Below are 21,499 nucleotides of genomic sequence, written 5' to 3'. Positions count from 1 at the left end.
TGCTGAAGGTCTTCTGACAACAACTTGAAGCAGATAGTGTAATATGATGTGTGCTTCATGACTTTTATAACCATTGACTTTTCTTTCAAAATATCACACACAACGAGCTATATTATATGCACAACCATGGGGTAGCTTTGCTAGCTTTAAGGCTTGACAAAAAATATCTTTTTCCTTAGAAGACATAGAAAAACATGCTTTTTTTTATATAAAACATGCTTACCATCAGCTGAAAGTTGTGAATGCAATTCTTTCTTGAATCCTAACTCTAAAAGATCAAATCTACCTTTTACATGATCCTTAGACTTCCCTTAATATCCAACAAAGTCTCAATCACATTATCAAAAATATTTTTCTCTATATGCATCATATCGAGATTGTGAGGACATAAATTATGCTGCCAAAATGGCAAATCAAATAAAATTGGCCTTTTCTTCCAATGAAATTTCGGATCATTTCTCTTCTTCTGGGTTTTCCCAAATGAGTTTACAAAATCATACAATTCCCTGTACACCTCGACCCCTGTTAAAGGTTTTGGAGGAGGCCTCTTCTGAACTTTCCCATTAAAGGCCTTCTTGTCACTCCGCCAAGGGTGGGTTTCATCTAAAAATCTTCGAGTGTCCATATAACATAATTTCTTACTATTTTTTAAGGAATAATGGAAAGTTTCATGATTACAACAAGGACATGCATATTTTCCCTTAGTTTTCCACCCTGATAGCGAAAATCACTTATTGTCCACATCAAGGCAACATGCATTTGAAATGTTTGATTTTTAGATTTATCATATGTCTGAATTCCATCATTCCACAAATCTTTGAGCTCCTCGATTAAGGGCTACATATATACATCAATGTTATTGCCCGGAGATTTTGGACCAGGAGTTAACAGGGACAACATTAGGTACTCTTGCTTCATAAACATCCAAGGTGGCAAATTATAATTAATAAGAACCACTGGCCATGTACTATGTGAAATACTCATTGTTCGAAAAGGATTGAATCCGTCACTAGCCAAACCTAACCTGACATTTCTATGCTCTTTTGCAAAATGAGGATAATTTTCATCAGATTGTTTCCATGCCAATCCATCAGCAAGATGTCGCATATCTACATCTTTAAGACGCCCTTCAAAATGCCATCTCATGTTTTTAGCTATATCTAAACACATATACAGTCATTGAAGCCTAGGTTTCAATGGAAAAGTGCCATAAGACCTTGGCTGGAATTCGAGATTTTTTCTTAGAAGGCTTTATGCTTCCATTTTCATGGTGTTCATCTTCTTTTTTCCACTTAGAGGCATGGCATACATGACATTCTTCATCATTTTCATGCTCTTTCCAATACAACATACAATCGTTGGGACATGCATATATTTTTTCATAATCGAGCCCCAAATCTCTCACAATACTTTTTGCTCCATTAAAGTTTGCAGGAAGTTTAGCCTCTGGTATGAACTCTTTAAAAAATTTAATAAGGTCATCAATTGCCACATTACTAAGCCATGTAGGGACTTGTAGAGAAGAAGCCTGATTATGAAAGATAACTTAGAAAAAGTCTTACACCCAGGAAACAACTCTTGCCTGCCTTCCTCTACTAATTTATAAAATTTTTTAGCATCCTTGTTTGGTCCTTGTACTCTATTTGTGTCATTTATATTTTCTCCAAAATGATCATGCAAGAATTCATTAAAATTAAAATTGTCATGCATGCCCGAGTGGTTTTCATTTGAAACATTATTGGGTTTATTTGGCAGTGGCTCCTCCCCATGAAAAGTCCAAACATAGTAGTTATCAACAAAGCCCTCGACTTTCAAGTGATCAAACACTTCATTTCTACGATACCAATAACGGTTTTTACACCTCTTACATGGACATCTAATTTGACTCCCTCGAGCTTCCTTAGAAAATGATGCATTAAGAAAATTAATCACTCCACTTTCAAACTCAGGCAATCGTCTAGCTATATACATCCAAACTCTATCTTCCTCCATAATTCAATACTGTTATGTAACTAATGAATAATAGAACTATCATAAATTTTTGGCTCACCAAAATTATATTTAATTGCATCACATATTACTCAACAAAAATAAAATGATGCACATATTACTTAAAATTCTTATGTTCAGATGATAAGTATATTATTATAGACAATTCAAGAATGCACATAAAATCTTTCAAAATAGTCTCAAATTTTTAATCAAACAACTCATATACATGTAATAGATAAATTAGCAATGCTTAAGTTTTTATAAAATTAAACCTGCATTGTAGATTGAAAATTAAAATAAAAATAACACAACACCGCAGAAGGAATTAAAACTAAACATAAAAATTGAGATTGAGATATAATTCACTCTTACTTGAATTAATGAGAAATAATATTCTTGTAGGATTGTAGCAGTTGATCGAATAAACCTTCAAAAGCAACCTGTTTGAGCTCTTTTGTCTTGTATGCAACTTCCCTGACATTGGAAGAAAAATAACAAACCAATCAAACACCACCAAATTAAAGTTATAAGAATCCAATATAGACATCGTTGTACTATAATTGTAGTAGTAGTCTTTAGTCCCTTACACCTTCATTTTCGTATCAATTCACCTAATATCTCTTATCCTTGTATACAGGTTTAATTTCACCATAACTACTAATATATTCAACTTATTATGATAATAGTGATCCCACATTGACTAAAAGTTACATTTAACCTGTTCAATTAATACTAGTATTATCGGATTTGCACCCAAAAAAAATGATAAAGAAAATAAAATACAATAAGAATCGAAACATAACATATATTATTGGAAATTGCATCAAGATTTCCTCACATTTAGCTACATCCTTGTATGTTACAAGTAGTAATTGATTAAATAATTAAAATATTCCATTTATTCCGAAATACTCGCAAAGTTGGCTTTTACACATTGTTTTGACCACATTATTCGAAATAATTTTTAACACATGATACCTTACCCTACTCTTATTCTCGTGTTAAAATTATATTGATAAAATCACTCGTTTCACTAATCATCTCTTAAAACTGTGTCTCTAAAAGGTGTGTTACAAGTAAAAAGATATAGAAGAAGTTTATAATAATGCATCACTTGATATATAATTATAAAAAAAAACTAAGTAAGCTAACATAGAATTATTAAATAACATTAGAGTATGCTTTTGCTAATTGTATATCAAAAACATGGATAGCAAAACCAACACTTTTTCAAGTATAAAAGCTATTTTTTAAAAAATCTACTTCTTAATTTTTCATATAGTAATGTAAAAATAACAAATTTATGAATGGGATTAGTGTTTATCAGTTGTCTACATTAGCAAAAGTAATTTCAGCGACATGATAATGGTCAGAGCCTAAAATGTTGAAAAAAAGTATAGATTTTCTTATAAACCACAATAAACTAGAAATTTAGTATCAATTATCATTATAAAAAGCCCATTATAAAAATCATCATCAACTATTATACTGCAAAGATAAAATTAAGAACCTGCTACATGTCAAACTAGACCCGTGATTATTAATTAGAAAAATAAATGTCAAAGATTGGGAAATGATTACATCTTAAAAGATATTACTCTGTATAAACTACAATAATTTTTGAGACATTGAAACTAAACCAATTAGGCAGAAAATTAATGGGTCATAAAAAAAGTCAAAGACCTCAAAGCTAATTACCACATATAACTAGATCTTACATACATTCCACACGATTTACAATAGATGAGATAAATTAGAATGCTAAAAATTATGCAGTGAATATCCTTATTTATAAACGCTATAAATTAACTACCAATTTAATTTTGTACTTGACTAACACAAATCGAAAAGGCTACACATACAACTATTGTATGTGAGACCCACATACAATATTGCATGGCATTTTTTCATTGGTTGTTAATTTGGACCCACTTTCCTCTAGTTTTAAATTTTCATTCAAATTTGAATTGAAATTTCTGATTTGACTTAATGTTCAAAATTCAAATATTTTGTCATTTCCAAAGCTATTAATTTAATATTTATTTTTTAATTTTTTTTTACAAAAAAAAAAAACTTTTCATTTCTGTAATTCTATGAACATCTTTACAGAGAACTAGCGAAAGGGTGACATGGAAGATGAAGAAAAAACTTTGAAGCTGCTTCATTTTTGTCATAGAATTTCGAGTATACATCCTCTACTCAGATTAATCGAGTAATCGATCTTATTATATAATGAACAACATTACATAGAACTAGCGAAAAGGCTACCATGGAAGATGAAAAAAAAAAACTTTGAAGCTAATTCATTATCATTATAGAATCTTGAATATACATTTGTTAGATTAATTGATATTATTGGACAAATTAATCGAATTTAATTGGACAAATTAAACCTCCTGAGAATATTAAGAATTTCGAGTGTTAATTAACAATGTAAACTGGTGTAAAATTGTTTTAATTATTTGCAATCAAAATGAACTATTCTTCCTCCTATAATCGTCTCTAATTAAGGAGATGGGTCTATTTGCAGAATATACCCTTTTTTATATTGAACTATTGATATGAGTCTTCTTGTTCTTCATCTAGATATAAATTGATTTTCGATTTTGTTTTGAATTACAATAATTGTTAAAGGCACAAAACTAACCTATTGATTAATAAATAAAGATGAGATTTGAAGGCTCAGCACAATAATGGTAGGAAATGTTGTAAGGTCGTGGACATTGGAGAAAAACCCCCAATGGTTTAAGGTCGTGGACAATGGCTGAAAATCCCCGATAATTTCAAATATTTTTGTTTGTTAATATTTTAGTAACACATGCAATTATGTTTGGTAAGCTCATATATGAAAACGACATGATGGTTCATTATATAATGTTTGAAATTTTTTTAGTAACACAAGATTACAAGAAGCTATATGATGAAAGCTTTGATTAATTGATAGATATGCAAACATTGACAAGTTGTTACATGATTCCGGTTTTGATTCCTCACTAGCGCATATTTTTCTATTCTATATATTTTGTTGTAACCCTAACAATAAGTAAATTTTTATTTTTTAATTATAGTTACATAATTGGAATTCATAATTTTAAAACAACATTGGTCTTGTGTAATTGTATTTGTTTCAAATAATTTCTTGTTTTGAGAAAAAAAATAAGGGGTCGCCCCTATCAAATCGTTGGAGGTTTAGATAATATGAGAAAGACATAATCAATGGAAAGTAATAAGAAGTGAAGGGGAATTAGTAGAGGTAATCAAGTAATAATAGACTTTCACATCAATAATAATTGTTGAATAAGATCACTACTGATTGACCTGTAAATTAAAAATTTCATGTAGATATATTTGGAAAAAGGTCACAAATAAACATTCCATTTGTTTTAATATTATAATGAACTAGTTTGATAAAAAAAATTTCCTTAATAAAAGATGAAATATCATTATTAAGTTATTATCACTATTATTTTTATCATTCTTCTTCATCTTTTTATTGTAGGAGAATATAGGTACTAGATTGCGGAAATATATGAATCATATTCATAAAACACCTAAACCAAGGATCTCATGCATAACAAATAAAGAAGAAAGAATTATACCTTTGAAGCGTGATTCCACAAGTGATCGAACAAGAACAATAAGGAAAACAAGAACCCCACATGTGATTCCTCTACTTAGTCCACGAGCACGGATTAAACCTCCAGTAATGCTAGTTAATTGTGACTGAACACTTCAATCAACCTTCAATGGAGATTTGAGCCGCGAACACACCAAAACACCACCCACGTGCTACTAAACGCGCCACCCAAGGGGGAGGGTCGTACGGACAGGCAAGAGAGGGAGAGAGCCGAGTAGAGAGAGAGAGAGTTAGGGTTTTGGGAAGCTTGGTTGCTTGTGTGACAATTCACTGTACGTCAATTGTTGTGTCATGCAACCCTAGGCATGATTTATATTTATAGATCATATATAGAAATAAAACCATGTCAATTCCAAAACCCATTAGACTCTTCTAACTATCCAAGCCCAATTATCAATATGGTATGTCATGAACTCATGAGGCCCAATAATGGGCCTCTAACTTGTTTAACCCAATACTCTTATGTGTGACCTTGTAGGATCCATTCTATAAGGCTTTGGGCCATTAAGCTAGCCCAAAGATCAATTGTCATATCTAGCACCAAACATTGACGACCCTATAGAATGACCTAATTATCTCCATAATCGTGATCCTTGATACATCTAGTAATTGCATTTATCGAAGACATAACTCCTTCACTTATATTATCACTTTTACTAACACATTATGCAAGATGAAATATCATTATGAAGTTAAGTTTTTGTAAGGTGAAATATCATTCTTTTATTTAATTCAATTGAGAGTATTAATTACAATAAATGCCAATATCAATTAAAATGTTATGGTTACTAGAAAATATTGTAACTAAAATCAAACTGACTCAATGTGTACATTAGTAGAATTAATTCAACAATTTATTTTATAGATATGATGATTTAGGGAATTTGTATTGGGTGATTGTAACAACCTTATACATTGTCATTATACATTGTAACAACTTTATACACTGTCATTTATAAAAGGCTAGAGAAATTTGATCCATGTAGTGATGATGAATCAAATTCCAACAGTTATCCCCACAAGTACCATGACAAAATAATCACTCTAGTTGTAAGTTAACTTGTTTAAAAGTTAAATTATAAGTAACAAGTATATGGTTACTAACTTAATTGAAGATGTTATTAAATATTGATGCATATTTTAACAGCTCAAGTTTGCGAATAGAGTTTTATGTCAGATTATAGAAGGCACTTTACAACATTTTGATGCCTTTGAAGTTATAAGTTTTCAATCAATTCCCAAGGAAAAGAAACCTAATGATTCAGGGATGCTATTGTTGTTATATCTATTAAACATATCAAGTGATGTGCAGTCGTGGATGGAAGTAAGTATTTATCAGTCGAAATGCATTGGTATTTATTTGGATATTATCAAATAAAGCCCACTTAAGTTGTATTTATATATTCATGGTTGGTTTACATTTGTATACAGTGGTTCAAAGGTGATTAAAACCGGTACAGGACGACAATGTGCTCTTCCATTATGATGGATGAACAGAACGAGATTCACAAAGAAGTTTTATCTATGGTCATGAATAACTGATTATGGCTTGTCCGTATGGATATGAAGAATTGGGATTTTGTGCAGGATATTTCTTTTTAGACTAAGAAAAGTTTTTTTTGAAGTATATTACTATTTACTTTTTATTTAAACCTAAATATAAATGTTGAACAATTTGAAAGAATATATATATATATATATATATATATATATATATTGAGGAATGATTTGATAGTATATATTAATCAAATAAATTGTTTCTATTTTGTTCTTCATTTAGAGGTACACGAAACAAAAAGTAAAACACGATAAGAAACAACTTCATTGCAACGACAATAAAAATGAGTCTCTTAGAATGTTAGAATGTACATACTATAAAGACATAGTTCTTGGAAGTTGTAAAGTTTTTTTTATCGGATTAACATTATACTATTAAATAATTTTCCTCTTAAATTGACATAATAATTTAATGCTTAATAGATTTTTACATATTAAACTTCTGTATATATTAGTTTTAAATATGATTTGTTGTATTGATTTAATAATTAGTTAGGCAATATTTTATACTATACTCGTAAAGGTTTCAATTACTATTCTGCAATATATTTTATTTTATCGAATACATATTATTTAATTTGTACCATATTAAAAACCATATTAGTCTAAAATATAACCTTTGAGCTTTAAATGAAAATACTGAATTAAATTAAACATACAATACTTTCACAAAAATATTAAGCTACTAGAACCTGAATCAAACAATCCAACAACGATGAAACCAGCATGTTTGATACTTAAGTCATTATAGTTCCATAATTCGGAAAGTTTCAAGCATTAATTCGATAGCAATAAACTGAAAACCAAAGGTTCATAATCAAAACAACTCCCGAATGTGTTGTCATCGTAATATAGTCGTCACATCAGCACCACTATTGGGTACCACTATTGGGTACTACGTAACCAATATGGATTACTACCTGTTGGAACTGAACAATTAGGACTAAATCTAGATTGACATTGTGTTGTTGTCTCTGATCCTCGATGAATTGTCTTCTCTTGCTAACATATTGCGGCCAATGTTGTTTCCACCTATATTAAGGGTTCCGTTGGCATTGTTATTTGGACCCCTTCCTTGCCACCTTCCATACAATGAACCAAATGTTTCTCTCAATATTTCCTTACAAAAGAAAAAAGTTTGGATTGGTGACTTTCATAATAATATAACTAAACATACGAGGATTTTTTCGATGATTCTAATAGATTACTTATTAAATTACTGTCTATCAAATGCGGTTACCAGAATACCTATCCCTGTTACTAAATTATTGAAAAACATATCTGACTTTTTATTTTTTTAAGAAAATAAGACAATTTAACCAGGTTACCTCGTTAATAGAAATTTCTTCATCAGTAAGTTTATGCTTTTTCTTTGACTTTCCACCTTTCTCTCCTGGTTTAGGGATTCTAGTATTTTTGCCCCTACCAGTATTTCTCTTATCAAGAGGGTCCTTGGTGCCACCTTCAACAGGTACTACACTTTTTCTTAAGTGTCTTTCATTTTTATCCCTTGGACGTATCCTACGACGCCCAAATACCTTGCGTGCAGATTGATCCCACCAACAATGTGCATCATTATCATGACGCTCAATACCCATTAAATCCTCTAACTCAATTCTAATTTTATCAGTTGCTTCCTTGAACATTGAAAACGTAGCATCGTTGTGTATAGCTAGCGTGCTCAAGTATTTATTCCTAAGAGCTATTTCACGTACCTTTTGAACTCGTTCTGAATCAAGGTCATAGTATGCTACTTGAATGGCCTCGTATCGCCTCACTACGTCCTTTCTCCAGCTAATTAAAATGTATTTCTCTGGGATAAATTCTATATCCTCTAACTCAATTACGCGAATAATATGCGTTCACAATATCCCTCTAAATTCAAACAACTTACATGAGCATGAGAAATCACCTTTTTCTTTATCAATAGTCAGTGTGTAGCTCTTCCACCTTTTCCTAGATATTGAGGTTGGAATCTTCTCATCAGCTTTGTAAAAGGTGACCGTACTAAGCATTGAAGTCTTGCCTATGTTTGTATGCCGTAAGCCTAGGCACTCGTCTCTTACCTCTTTGAACTTATTGTTAGTATACTTGCTATGGAAAACATACTCAGCAAGTATAGTCTTGTCCACGTTAAGTGGTGCATCAGCGGATGTAAAATTCATCTTATGCTCCGTATTTGCTAAATCCCCCATTGCTGCCTCATAAAGCTCAGCAAATCGAGCCAACGGTGTATCAATGCAGACGGACCCTTTCAAGAAACGATTCATGCCTTCACTTCTTTGAGTGGAAGACATTCCAGCCCAATAGTTGTCTCGACAATACCTTTTCCCTCAACTCATATGATTCTTGGATCCAAGTGTTGTTACCGATCTGAATTTTTTCCACCATGGCAGCCCATGCTTCTTCAAGTTCTTCCGGATCTAGACATTCATGAACAACTACTTTCAAAGCGACCTCAATTTGCTTCCAGTTTTTGTTGCTACCCAAATTTTTAGAAGCATTTTTAAGAATGTGCCACAAGCATAACCGGTGTGGTATCTCCTTAAATACTATACCCACTACCTTGCCAATAGCTTTATCTTGGTCAGTGAGAATGCCTATCGAAGCCTTGCCCATACACTTAAGCCATTCATTGAATACCCAAAAAAAGGTGTCAGTATCCTCGTGTGAAATCAAAGCACATGCAAATACAATTGAATTTTCATGATGGTTGACACCCACAAATGGTGCCAAAGGCATTTCGTATCTGAAAGGTATAATAAATTGTCAAATTTCTTTACATATAATTAGCGTCACTGTTAATGGTTATACAAAAATCTTTTTAAAATAAAAATTCTAAGCAATTGGAACAAGCAAAAGCCTTTTATGTTACTAATAAATAATCTAATTTACACTGTTGTTGCTAGCCAGTAGCTTTTATGTTACTATTAAATATAGTCTAGTTACTAAATTAAAACCTAACAGCAAAACACTAAGAATTAAATACAGTAAATAACATAACCTGTTGGTTTGGAATGTTGTGTCGAATGTTATTACATCGCCAAAATCTTCACACATTGCCCTACACCTTGGATCAGACCAAAACACATTCATTAACCTTCCATCACAATCCCTTTGAATTGAGCTGTAAAAGTCATTATTAAGCTCATGCTACTTCCTAAAGTATTCTTCGAGGGCAATTGCATCTCCTTGAAACCTTATTTTACGACGCTCCAAGTTCACTACATTCCTCAAGTCTCGCTGGTCGAATGTTAGATTTTCATGACCCTCGTTTTCTACTAAAAATGAATTGAAGTTTTTAACAATTGATATACCAGCACAGTCATTGTTCACAATTCTGTCTACATTAGGATCATCAATGCTTCTGTAATTAGCCATCAAACGACTTGACTTTGGATAGAGATCATGGTCGTGCTCTAATTGACAACTCCGTATTTCCATTTTACCATTCACCATATTTGCGTGAACAAACACTTTGCAGTTAGTTACATTAGAACCCTCTGTTTGTTTTCTTCCTCCTTTCTTACAAGCAAATATTAGTGGCTTCATCATGTGGTAAGCTGTCTCCTTAGACCCGATTTCTGTCCGTTTGATACCTTTTTCCTTGTATCCATCCATCAAAAGGGTTGTTCTTGTGAAATAGGAAAAACCTTTTTTAAATGCATAATCATGACAGAAATTAGCATATTCTTCACTAGAAGGAAAACACATTCCTATAGTTGGCTCTATCTCGTCTTGGTCATTTTGTTGGTCAAGGTTTTGTTCTCCGTTTTGAGCATTCTCTTGCTGAATGCTATCATCACGGTTTTGATCATTCTCCTGCTCTTTCTCTTGATTTTCTTGATGAAGGATTTCTTCATCAACATCAATTCCTTCTATAACTTGGTTGAGATTTAATTCTTGATTAAAATCCATGTCACTGCAAATACATGAATAATAAGCGAAGCTCATATCATATAACATTGTTGATTTATGTACATTTGGATTAACAAATCAAACTTATATTTCCATTAGTTTACAAGGTAAATAGTATTCGTATAATGTTAAATTAATCACAAAAGTATGTTTTTGTATTTCTCATCTCATAAAGCACAGCCTCAATACAATACTTATAGCCTAGGAATACTTGGGGGGTAAGCCCTAATGTTCTCTAAAGATCTCAACTACCTAAAGATAATCACAATATTCACAATAATATATTTGCACAATATATATCTCATTATAATAGTATCTCAATATATAACCGTATTAGACAATTTAATAATGTGAGTTAGCTTAACCGCAAAACCCCTTGCCATAATAAAAATCCAACCCTAAAATCCCACAACCAATTTTTATTCTACAGCCGCTACCAAGACGTTACAATTTTTGTTAGCTAGAAGCTCTAATGTGATATAAGAAATGTGCTTGTTAAGATTAAGTGTCCAATAAACAAGGTATTTTTTAAAAAAATAAAGAAAACGCACATAATTCGAGGGATTCACTCGTAGTTAACGGCTACTTTGGTTGAGTCTTGAATCAAACCCAGAAAATTACTGCTTAAGTTTTGAAATCTTGGATTACCTCATAACACTCCACGTTTGAAAGTTGATGTAAATTAGCTTTGTAATTTAGGCCATTTTTTTTTTTGATTTTTTTTATAAAAAAAATATTGTATCTGGAAGAATTTTTTTTGAATGTTTATGCCTATTTGGTAGTCAGATCGTCAGAGTCTATTTGGAAAGGAAGACGAACGGTCACAATAAATTGGTACACAAATTTTCATAAGAATACATGAGTTATAAATAATAAATATAGTTAAATTATTAAAAAATATTATGTGAAAATGATGTTAGCCTAGTGGTTTGTTTTGCACATTATCTACTTTGAAACCTGGGTTCGATTCATGATTCATTCTATTTCGATAATTTTTTTCTAAATAATTTTTTTGTTAAACAAATTCCCTAAATGTTAAAAATTAAATTACCAAATAATTCTACAAATTGTGAAATTATTCTACTTTGTTAAAATAAAAATGTTACAGTTACTAAAAAATATTCTATTAAATATCATATATGATTTGTTCACCGACCGGTACCTATTTACATAACAATCAGTCGTCTCAATGTCACTATAAATGTAGGGAGTACCATACATTAGTAGAATTAGGAAAACAATTGTTTTATTGATAAGAGGATAACTAATAGAAGTAGATCTATTAGAAATGTCTAATAGAAGGTTCATATATAAGCGGAAGCTCCACATTGAATTGGAACTATGGAAGCATGCCATTGCTGATGACTGTTGGCATAAAGTCGAGAAAAATATATAAAAAGGCCCATCAATTTCGAATGAAATGATGATGAATTAGACAGTGATGATGGATCAAATTAAATTGAATTGTAGAGTATACGAATTACTAGGGCTGCTTATTTGTATAATTTAGTAACACAAGAAGTACAATTAGTAACTCACGTAGTGAAATATTTAGTAACTCAACCAATTTATTTAGTAACTTCAGTAGAGTGAATCAAGTAAATATCAATCCAGTTTCACATCAATAATAAGCATTTAATAAAATAACAGTTAATCAATATAATTCACTTTTTAATTGGAGTACATTAATACTTTATACTTTTCATAATTTACCAAAGACCTTAAACATGATATTGTGATAACATGAGTACACTGTATTTTAATGAATAATCAATTAACGTAAATAATTTAACTATCATTTGGACATTTTAGTATGTTTGTGCTTTGTCTAGTAACAGAACCTTATTGATTTGTAACTATTCTTATGAATATATCACAAAAGACCGATACAATATATTTGCGAAATGTTACAAGGTGAATCTCGCAATATTTGTTAGTAATTCTGCAAAATTGGTTAACAATAACGAACATAGACATACAATAATCGTACATGGTTTCTAGGTTGATCCCTTCCTTAAGCATAATATAATTTACCCTATGCAATTCCCATGTCGTTGATTGTCACAAATATGTACATAATTTTAATAATCACCAAATGTTTGGAGACAATATCTAACGACAGCAGATATTTGTTAACAATTTCCCTAATTAAACGGAATAATTACTATTATTTCATTATTGATTTCACTTGCCAATTCTTACTAAAGAAATTGTTATTGTTTCTAAAAAAAATAACAATCACCAGATGAGACAAGGACGTCGCAAGAACTTCATATCAGGACATGTTTAATTGTTAATTTCAGATATAATTGTTTGACATATTATTAATAAATCAGGTTATACAAGAGTTTATAATTTCAGTAAAAGCTGAAGAATTGGAAAAATTAAATAAGATTATTTGAATATAAATAATTGATTGAACAAATTCTATATTATGTACATGAGTTTAGATTTTAATATGAAAATCCCAGAAACATGGTGGACGAAATAAAAATTATATACAAATTAAAATTGAATCGAACATGGTGGATTGTCGAAAAAAATCAATTTTCTTTAATATGGATTGAACAACATCCCGAAAACATGTACTTTGAATTACCGGAAAATTCGCCGACGTTAGTTGCTTTTACCATATTCTCCGGCGGTTTGTTCTTCTTCTCCAGCGGTTTGTTCAGATTCTCCGGCATTCTTTTAAAACTGAAAATATTTAGAACATTATCCTATATTTATGGGTTTAATTTTCAAAAAAAAAAAAACAAAATCAAGATATTAATGTAATTACTGCTTATGGCGCCAACTATTTCAGCCACCAACATTCCCGCTTAAGTGACGATATGGCGCCATAGTAGTGAATTATTTCCCCCCAATATTTCCCCCTTCTTTTTTTTGGTACTGCTGATGGGGCGATTTTTTATTGGTGTTGTATGTTGATCCCACATACAACAATTGTATGTGTATCAGCTCCCAACACAACTAGTGTTCGACTACCCCTCAATTTCCCCCATTAAGAAAATTGAGAACCTTGCCCGAAAAATAGATAAATCTATAATTACCCACCCAATCATATATACACAAGAAGAAAATTAAATAAAAATCTGGGAACTTACAATAGAATCACAGCAACCCAACGAATAAAAAGAGCAATAAAAAACCCTAGCCTAAACGTCGGTGAGGAAGAGGCTACTAGCAGCACAAAAACCCAATGGCACAATGAATGTATGATTTACTAGTAAATTAGCAAAAAACTTGCTTGAGTACAGTGAATTCTTAGTATTTTACTTCAGAAAAGTAGTAAGAAAATGGAGGAGAGAATGAGAAAGTGTGTCTTTAGAGTTTAGAGTAAGAGACTAGGAGAGAGAAAGGATGTTTCCAGAAAAGAAATTTAATGGGGAGCTGTACAATTGCCACGTAACTTTGAATTGCCCGCCCAAGTTTCATTTTTGCTAAAGAACCGCCTAAATGCCCTCCCAATTTTTCATTTTTGCTAAAAGAGCCGCCTTAAAGGAATTTTGGCTCTACATAGATCAAACCTAGTTATAATAAAAAAAAAATTAGAAAAAAGTGTTGCACTTTAATGCAACACTTACAAAAAGTGTTGCAACAAGGAGTAAAATGCAACATTTTAAAATTAAGCGTTGCACATAATATAAAGCCAGTCATAATGCAACATATGTAAAAAGTGTTGCATAAAAAATGTTACACTAGGCTAGTTTTGTAGTAGTGATGGAACTAATAGGTAACTAAATTAAATTTTAGAATTGATCAAGCATAAATCATACTCAATTAAATTTAGAGGAACCAAGATATACAAATAAAAATTGATCATTGTCTATCAAAGTGACTAAAAGTGTTTGGGATAAAGAAGAAATTTTAAAATAAATAAAGAAAGTTATATTTACACTTAAGTTGAAACAAAAAAAAAAAAAAAAAAAAGTTAATGGACGACAAGTATCCTTTAAACTTCCAGTTTCAAAATAAAAGTATAGATTTTTGGTCTAAATGTCGTCTGAGTTAATAATTTTTACCAAATTGTCAAATGAGATTAACTTTATTTACCAAATTATCGCTGCAGTAAATTTTTTTACTAAAATGTTGCAAAAGATTTTTTTTATTTGTTTACTAATCTAGTTAATTGGCCACAAAAAGTCTTACTTGTTTGTGAATCAAATTACTTGTACAACATTCTTCATAAAAGAACAAAAAAAAAAAAGAAAAACTGTAAAAAAAATAATAAACTTTTGAGTGGTCCGCCAAAAACAAGTCGAATTTATTTATTTTTGTATAATACAATCTTTAAAGAGTTTTCGCTTTAAACAAGATATTTACGGTTAATATTTTATTAATTTTAAAATATTTTTGTTTAATAGTTTAACTAGTTCTTTGCCCGAGCAACGCTCGGATATTCACAAGAAAACATTATTTTTATAAAATTACTATAAATTTGTATTTGTATATAGATTGTGTATACGATTTAAAAAATATTTGTTAATTTAAAGTAGTTTTTATTGTTCTACAAATTCTTAAATGGACTTAGTTCACACTAATTTATTGTGGACAATAATCATTAGAGAAAATATAGTTGTTTTATTAATATAAAAAAGGTTTCTATAATAATTAAAAAAAAGTCACTATGTTGAAATAAAAGTCATTTTGGTAATATATAGGCTATAAGATGTTAATATTTTTGATGAAATAGTTTATATTCTCGTCAATATGAATAATGAAAGTCAGTATGTTAAAATTAGGGTCAATGTCGTATTTTAAATTCACAATAACATTAAACATTATACAAGTTTTAATAAAGGTTACACTAGTACATAACTAACTTCAAGTAACACCCAAAAAGTGTTACATAAAGTGGTAAAAGTGTTATTATAGACAATATGTAACACTTTATTGGGTGATACTTCCGCCCATGTTACCTAAGGTCTTATGTAACACTTTGGGTAATATATGGTAACACTTTCAATAGTGATACTATAAACCCTCTTTATGTAACACTTTTTACATTTTTAGTATCATTTTTAAAGTGTTACTTTTTATTTCTTACGTAACACTTACTTATCTTTAATAACATTTTTCAATCATATAGTATCACTTTATCCGACATTATGTATCACTTTTTAAACTAATGTAAAAGTTTTGTTTATTATAAGGTAACATTTTTCGATCATCTTTTGACATATATTAAGCATTGTATTCGACATTATGTATCACTTATTCATTAATAGGTAACATTTATTATTATTATTATTATTATTATTATTATTATTATTAAATATAAAATAAAATTAACAATAAAGAATGAGAAACTAACATATATGATAGATAATAATTTGAATTGAAATAATTTCATAATTCTTTCAAAAAAAAATCCATACACACCAATTTTAATGTTTGGCCAAACAAGATGATAATCAAAACAAAAAGAAAATTAACTTGGATCTCTATCTAAAAAAAGTGAAAAAAAATTAAAAGAAACAAATGCTAGAATAATTGCAGCAGCAGCAACAGAGCTTCTAGCAGACATCATGTAGCAGCAAATAAAAGTGGCAGGAAGCAGTGGCAGCAAACAACACCAGCAAGAGTCAGCAACAAAGAGCAATAGCAGCAAAAAAATAGCAGTAGCACCAAAAAGTAGCAGAAGCAACAGCAAAAAACAACAGTAGCAGCTGCAAAACAGCAGTAACTGTAAGTGACAGCAGCAGAAAAACAACGCTAACAATAAGAGACTGCAACAACAGTATAAATAAGCTTAGCGGGCAGCTCCAATCTTTTCAATCCTGGGGATAAAAAACTTCTTTTCTGTATCTCCCTAAACATCAACCACATACATATATGCAAGCATGCACACTTCTTATGGCGTCATCTCTTGCTATAAAGTATTCATTAAAAAACAATGAAAGTATTACATGATTTTTTTACAATTGGGATTCAAAATATTTAGATGTCAGGATTAAAGAAAGAAAAAAAAAAAAAAAAAGAACAACCTTTTTTTAACGAGACCTCAAGTTTACACTGTTTTTCCTTATCTGATTTTAATTCTCTTCACTTGAGTGGTTCAATTCTCCCTTTTCATCGGGTGTATACTCGTCAGTATCTTTAGTCACCTTCTTACTTTTTTTTTTGTTTGTTTCGATCCCTTCATCCACTGTTTCAGTAGGAATCTTTAGTCGCCTTCTTACTTTTTTTTTGTTTATTTTGATCCCTTCATCGACTGTTTCAGTGTATAAAACATGAATGTAACCCCCAAATCCCTCATTCTGATTCTATTTTGTTCTATCCTTGCTTAGCTTGTCTAGCTTTCTCATAATGTCCATCTAGATCTTGATTCCTACAAAGAACACACAAGACAGTTAGTTGACGGACATCATTGATCACAAATAGATTTTTAGAGTGTCAGACCCCTAGAAATATTAGCTTGGTTATCAGAGTTTACATTGCTAATTCTAGTTCATTACTTTTTAATTGTTGTAAACAAATTTTAGTAGACTCTTGACCCTAGCTATCTTCAAAGCTATTAGCAAAATGAATCTGGCTAGGGGATGCAGAAACATTCAAGTGATTGAATCATTGAATTAGGGGTAGGGTAACCATTAAGAACTAATAAAAATATCGTTTGAAATAGTGTATGAATCCCCTTAACTATATGTACTATTTCATTCTGCAGATTGTCGGGAGTCAGGTCCTTGTGAAAATCCTAAAGAACAAGCATGCACCCCCCTTTTAGAACTACTGAATTTTAAATCGAGTATGGCAAGGGCTATGGCAAGGGCATACGTAGGGATGCAGAGCTCATAAGTTTGGGTGTCAAGAACAAGCTAATAAATAATCAGGGTGATATTCAACTGCCATAATTTCCGTGGGAAAGATCAGTTAGAAAGTTTCTCATTGAAAATGTAAGAGAAAAAGATGAGCTTAAAACAAAGCTTAGAGAAAAACTACTACATTCAACAAAGGCGGCTATAGTGGGAGATGGCACTGAACCAGCAAAAGAAACAGTTTTGCTTGACACAACTGATGAAGATGTAGTCCCAGCCACGGAAGCATAAGTCTTGCCAAAAGTTATTTTTTTGATGGGTTTTGGTGTCAGATAATTTTAGTAGCTTCTACTATAGAGTAGTTGTTATCAAACATATACAGGAGATAATATAAGGCTCTGAATACATAAAGGATTTTTGCTTGCAATTATCAGGGTATACTTCAATCTACAAGTTAATATGTCACTATATCAGTGCTTAAACTGGGATGGGTGAGTAGAGTTTTGGCGGGTCTCTAAAATTGGAGAAATTCTAAGCTATACCAAATGTATTATAGGAGTGAGGTTAGTTCTTTGAAATTTACTAGAGTGTTCAGACCTGTTTGCATCTTAATGGATTACCTAATTGTCACAATGCGGCATACCTGATCATACTCCCAGCACTTTGTACATGATTGTCTTAAAGGCAAGGGATCAATACATAGTCTGCCAATTAAGTTCTATCCAATTGTTCATAAATATTTATACCATTAGTTTTAGTAGAATGAATATCGAAATATACACATCCACAAGTCAAAACCTAGCAACAAAAACCCTCTTCTTAACCCCACAATCCTTCCATCCTTTTCAACCATCCATTCAGACAATCAAACAGAAGCAAATCAGTTCAAAAATATAAATAATCATTCATCAAAGTTAATTATAAACTGTAGATTAGCGGGAAAAAAAAAGTAATATTTAACTCAAAGTTTTATGGAATAATCAATTAACTGCATTTCAACATAAATCAGGACAATAACAAAATTAGCTCATATAATTAAGAATCTAACAAAATCATCACAAATTAGCGATATCTAACTTGCAGCAAATTCGAGCGAAAAGAGAAAATTCGATCAGTAATTACAAAATTGATATGGCAAAACTGAAAGTGACTTTCAAATCGCATGAACTCAACAAATTATCACACAATTTCTCCACTTCTATCAAAAACACAACATACAATAATAAAATTGATACCTGAAACTTTCGATTTCGGCGATTACTCAAACGAAAATTGAGCAGCAGAGAGAATTGTATCCAGCAATTCTATCGTATCAATTGGAAGCACTTCAGGCGAAAGAGAATCAAGCAGAAATGAGTAATCGAGTAATAAAAGATTCGAGCAATCAATTTGGGAGATTCGAGCAATCAATTTGGGAGTTTCGATCAATCAATTGGAGGTATGTTAGGGTTCATCATTTCTAAGTGGGAGAAAGAATCGAGCAATATAAACCTGTAAAGTTTTTTTTTTGTTTTTTTTTTTTTGAAACAAGTTTTTATTTTGTCACTTGTAGAGTTTTTTTTTTCTTTTTTTAAAGTAAAATACTTTGAGGAATTTTATTACTCGTAGAGTTGTAATACTTTTCCCCTCAAATAAAAAAAAGAGAAAAAAAAGAGTTGTAGTACTTACAACTTAGGCTCGAATTTTTTGAACTTTTAGGCAGAGCAGATTTCAGTAGAACGGAGCAAAGAAGAGCAGAGCATGGCTTCCACACACTACAGAACATAACAAAGCAAATCAGCAGAGCGATTTTCAGTAGAGTAGAGTAGATTTCAACACAGTAGAGCAGAGCAAGGCAGAGTAGAGCATAGTAACTCAAAAGAACAAGGCCTTAGAGAAGGCTAAAGGCAACGAGGGTAATTTACATAGTTGTCCTTATTAGCGAACAAAACTAATTTTAGTTAATCAATTAGCAGATGAGAAGAGGAGTAATGCCATGTTAGAGCTTTATAGGTTAGGGATGTTATAAAATAAGGTAACACTTCTTAGGTGTTACTATAAAATGTTATCTATTTAAAAGTGTTACTCTATAATGTTACCTATGTGAAAAGTGATACTTTGTAATGTTACTTATTTTAAAAGTGTTACATTAAGTGTTGCAATCTACAAAAATGTTACCAAAGTGTTACTTATAAATCTATTAATTTTGCACTTTAATAAGTGTTACAAACACGTGTTACGTAAACTCAATTATGTACTAGTGTTACTATGTTGAAAATAAGGTTACTATGTTCAAAATAAGGGCCACTATGTCCAATATAATGTCAGTTGCGTGTGTATAAACCTCGGGTCCACAATAATATTATTGTGAACCAGGTCCACGCAAATCTTTCTGTTTTTAGGCGGCATATTCTCTTTTATTTTGTAAAAATCTATTATCTTATTATTTTTAAGGAAAATAAAATTTTTGGCGGGAAAATTTTTATTGTGGATGCGACACTTGTATTTTTGGGATATTCCTAGTGATTAATGTAGTATATAGTATGTATATTAATTGTGTATACGATTTAAAAAATATTTTATTTATTTAAAGTAGTTTTTAATGTCCTAATTTTTAGGCAACATATTCTCTTTTATTTTATAAAATGTCAATTATCTTACTACCTCCGTTACATATTAGTTGCAACTTTTACCAAAATGGGATGCTACACATTAGTTGCAACTTTCCAATTTTTTTTTTTCCATTTTAGTATGTTTTTTAAAATGAAAGGACAAAAAGTTCTTTACTAAAAAACTCATAAACACAATTAACTATCTAAATCAGATTTCATTAAACTCTTAATCTAACTTAAATATATATATATCAAAACAACTCAATTTCAAAATTCATTCAATTGGATAACTTCATAACTCCCACGAAATTGTGAACAAATTCTCAACGTCATCATCGTCGTCCCCATTGCCACCGCATCTACCAGGCTACCAACAACAACGTTGCCACTGCATCTACCAGGCCACCACCATCAAAATTTCCGCTGCATCTACCAAGCCACCATCGTCAACTTCGTCGCCTCCTCCTGTGTTCCTTTCTCTCTCTTCGTTTTTTTTTAAAAAAAAAAAAAAACAATTGCATAGATCTGATGGCTTGAGGGGTAAATTAGCTAGTTTGGAGTGGTTTCAAGGTGAGTAAGGGTAGTTTTGGGTTGGTTTAGGGTGAGTGTGGGTGGTTTTGGGGCTGAATTAGGGTGGTTGTTTTGGGGTGGTTTATGGTGAGTGTTGGTGAGTTTGGGGTGGTTCGGTTGAGAGGGGTTGGTTTTGATGCGATTCGAGTTGAGATGAGGTGGTTTCGGTGTCTTTTGGGTTTGAGAGGGGGTGATTTTGGGGTTGTTCGGGCTAAGAGAGGGTGGTTTTAGGGTTGTTCAAGGTACGTGTGGGTCGTTTTGGGGTTGTTTGGGCTGACATGAGGTGGTTTCAGGCTGCTGTTGGGCGGTTTTGAAGTGGCTACTGTTGGGGAGACGATTGCAGGGTGGCTGCTATTGGTGGTTTTTCGTGGTGGTACTGCTTTGGTGGTATTCAATTTATTAATTACCTTTACTTTCTCTCTCCTACACTTAATTAATTCATTAATCAACTATTATGAAATTTTGTCTAAAAA

The 21,499-nt window shown here is 31.3% G+C and overlaps 1 long non-coding RNA gene across 1 annotated transcript; it reads right to left on the bottom strand.

Moving 5' to 3' along the window:
• Positions 1-16,520: 16,520 nt before the first annotated feature.
• On the bottom strand, positions 16,521-19,627 carry LOC110709105. The gene is made up of 3 exons (XR_002508846.1): positions 19,101-19,627; positions 17,095-17,438; positions 16,521-16,776 (listed from the first exon to the last, which is right to left on the bottom strand). It is a non-coding gene; the product is annotated as an uncharacterized LOC110709105 (long non-coding RNA).
• Positions 19,628-21,499: the final 1,872 nt, after the last annotated feature.

Source organism: Chenopodium quinoa, unplaced genomic scaffold (assembly GCF_001683475.1).
Source record: "Chenopodium quinoa cultivar QQ74 unplaced genomic scaffold, ASM168347v1, whole genome shotgun sequence".
NCBI classification, from domain to species: Eukaryota; Viridiplantae; Streptophyta; class Magnoliopsida; order Caryophyllales; family Amaranthaceae; genus Chenopodium; species Chenopodium quinoa.
This window is presented reverse-complemented; position numbering and strand designations above follow the sequence as displayed.